We start from the raw sequence: 2,544 nt of genomic DNA, 5'->3' as shown, positions 1-2,544 counted from the left end.
GCAAGCTCACTTGGTGATACTCTTCTTCTCTTTGCAATGAGCTTGTGTACAGTCGTGGTTAATTTCATCACAGTTACTTAATTTCTTTCTTTGTTTTTTTGTTGTTTTAGCTAATACAGAAATCATTCATTAACAACGTGACCTTTTTTTAAAATTAATTTTGTCGTTTTATTCAACATTCACATTCCAAATGAGATTATTTAGATACAATACAACTTACACTGAGAAGAACCAAGGTTGGTCCGAGTCCTTGTTACCAATAGGCTACAAAATTCAATTACTTTTCATACCCGATTCCTCTAAAAGTATACAGAGTTCTTCGATGGATTCCTTTATTTTTTTTATGGCCATCAAACATCATTATAAGTATCCATTTTTTGCCGCAAAATTAAAAAAAAAAATTATTCTTACAGGCCTTATGAGTAAGTGTACAAAATATTAGGTCTCAATATGCAATAGAAAAAATTTGAAAAGCTATTCAGTGAAAAGATATGTTGCCACGTGCAGTTTGATAAAGAACACCCATACTTAAGGTGGCTCCAGCGCCTAGTGCCGTATCAAAATGGGGAGACTAAAAATTAATCATTATTTTCTTTAAAATATGGTATAAAATTATCGTAGAGACTGTTGTAAGCCATATTCTACATTTTATCTGTTACTTTAGTGAGTTAATATAAAAAAACAAAAAGTTTTATGGTGCCCCAATTGATGAACTGTTACGGTACGCTCCTGAGTTCAAGAATGTGGCAACATTGCTCAGCTGTAGTTATACCTATATATATGTACTCTGCAGAATGCAGACAGCTGAGAGCTGACTTGCACTCGCAACTGTATTCTTAGTCTCCGATTATTTAAAGATATTGTTCGATAACAAAACACTCTTCTCATGTCATCGAAAACTGCGTAATAATATATACAAGATAGTATATTTTTGACACCTTACGGGTTATTTATATAAGTGCAGCAGTAGGTTGTATACCGCGTAAGCTTGCATTTCCTATCTAACCCATCTTCAAACTACGGTTTTGTAAGCATGATTTCTTACAATTTTCATCGTCAACCTTAATTTTTTTTGATACGAATAGAAAGATGGGAATTCAAAGAATATAATTCAATGTTATTAACCTCGGTTGGGTTATTTATAATTTTAACATTGAGGCCACTGGAGCCACCTTAAGAATTAGCATTGAGCGTTTTGTCGTTTATGTGTACGTTTTCGTTAATACCTTTGTTTATAAACGGACAATTTCAATCATTTTTTTTAATCTTTATATTTTAACGACTTATATGAGGTCAAAATTTTATAAAAGTGACGAATGCTGTTTTAAAGATATTTGATGATTTGTACAATTTTGAATGACAATTCTAATCTCTCCCATGTTAGAAACTTGAATTTTATTGCTTTATTACAAAAAAACTTGGAGCACAAAAAATCTCTAATCCCTGACATCAAACAGATAATTATATGTTAGTTTTATAATTTTTTTAAATAAAACCCTCTGCTGAGGTAACCACGTTTATACCCTCACATGCGGATTTGGTGTTGTAGAAATTGCATAATATATTTAAATATAAATAGGTAGTGGCTATCTTAATTTCAAATAAAAAGTATGTAGTATCAGAAACAATGTCGCATAATATTGTGAAACAAGAATTAAAAATTTCTGATCAATTTCTCCATGAGTTAAGTTGTCTATTCAACCTGTATTAAAACTATTTAGAAATACGTGGATAACTTTAAAAGGGCTGTGAAGGTCATTCATGTAATTTTCATTAAAACCTTAAAAAAAACGTGGCTATTTTTGTCTAAATATTAAATAAGACTGCTAGGAAGAGTGTTTTTTTCGTGAATGAATTAGCCATCATAAATAATTTATTCGTTGGTCGTACAAAAATATCGTTCGTATGAATAGAATTGTAAAAAAAAACTTGCACATGAAGCGTTAGAATTTTTTTACTAAACTACAATGACTGCCTTTGAAAGCTGTTACTAAGGATGACATTCTTCGCATTCGTAGATTAATGACTTCAGTAGATAAGATTGTTAAATACTCAAGAGAGTTAGACGCAGTAAAAAATTTCCAACCCGCATTATAAAAATCAAAAGACCTATTTCATTAATATAACATTTTACGCAACACAACAAAAATTTAGTAACGTGGCACGCACGAATATTTAAGCATCACAAATATTAATTTGTTTACTTTTCCACCTTGTATTTAACAAGTTGAGTCTAAATGTTAGGCATGCCAAAAAGATACGTTTTATTAGTTTTAATAAATATACTTCTGGTTATTATTGAATAAACCCAATATGATAGATGGAGTAATCAAAAATATTCTCAATAATAAATAAATAAATCAGTTATTTGGTACAGTTTATAAAATTCTCGTGATTATTTAAAAATTCTATAGGTACATCAATGCTATTATTAAGTTAAATCAATGTTATTATAAGGTTCTTAATTTTTTGTCTTTTTGTTAAAGTTTTTAATGTTTTTGGATAAATTTTAATGCACAGATTTTATCTAATGTTTTATGTGTA

The sequence above is a fragment of the Copidosoma floridanum genome, unplaced genomic scaffold, assembly GCF_036245765.1.
Source record: "Copidosoma floridanum isolate Cflo_tuat_1 unplaced genomic scaffold, Cflo_Japanese_pri ptg000035l, whole genome shotgun sequence".
Taxonomy (NCBI): Eukaryota; Metazoa; Arthropoda; class Insecta; order Hymenoptera; family Encyrtidae; genus Copidosoma; species Copidosoma floridanum.
This window is presented reverse-complemented; position numbering follows the sequence as displayed.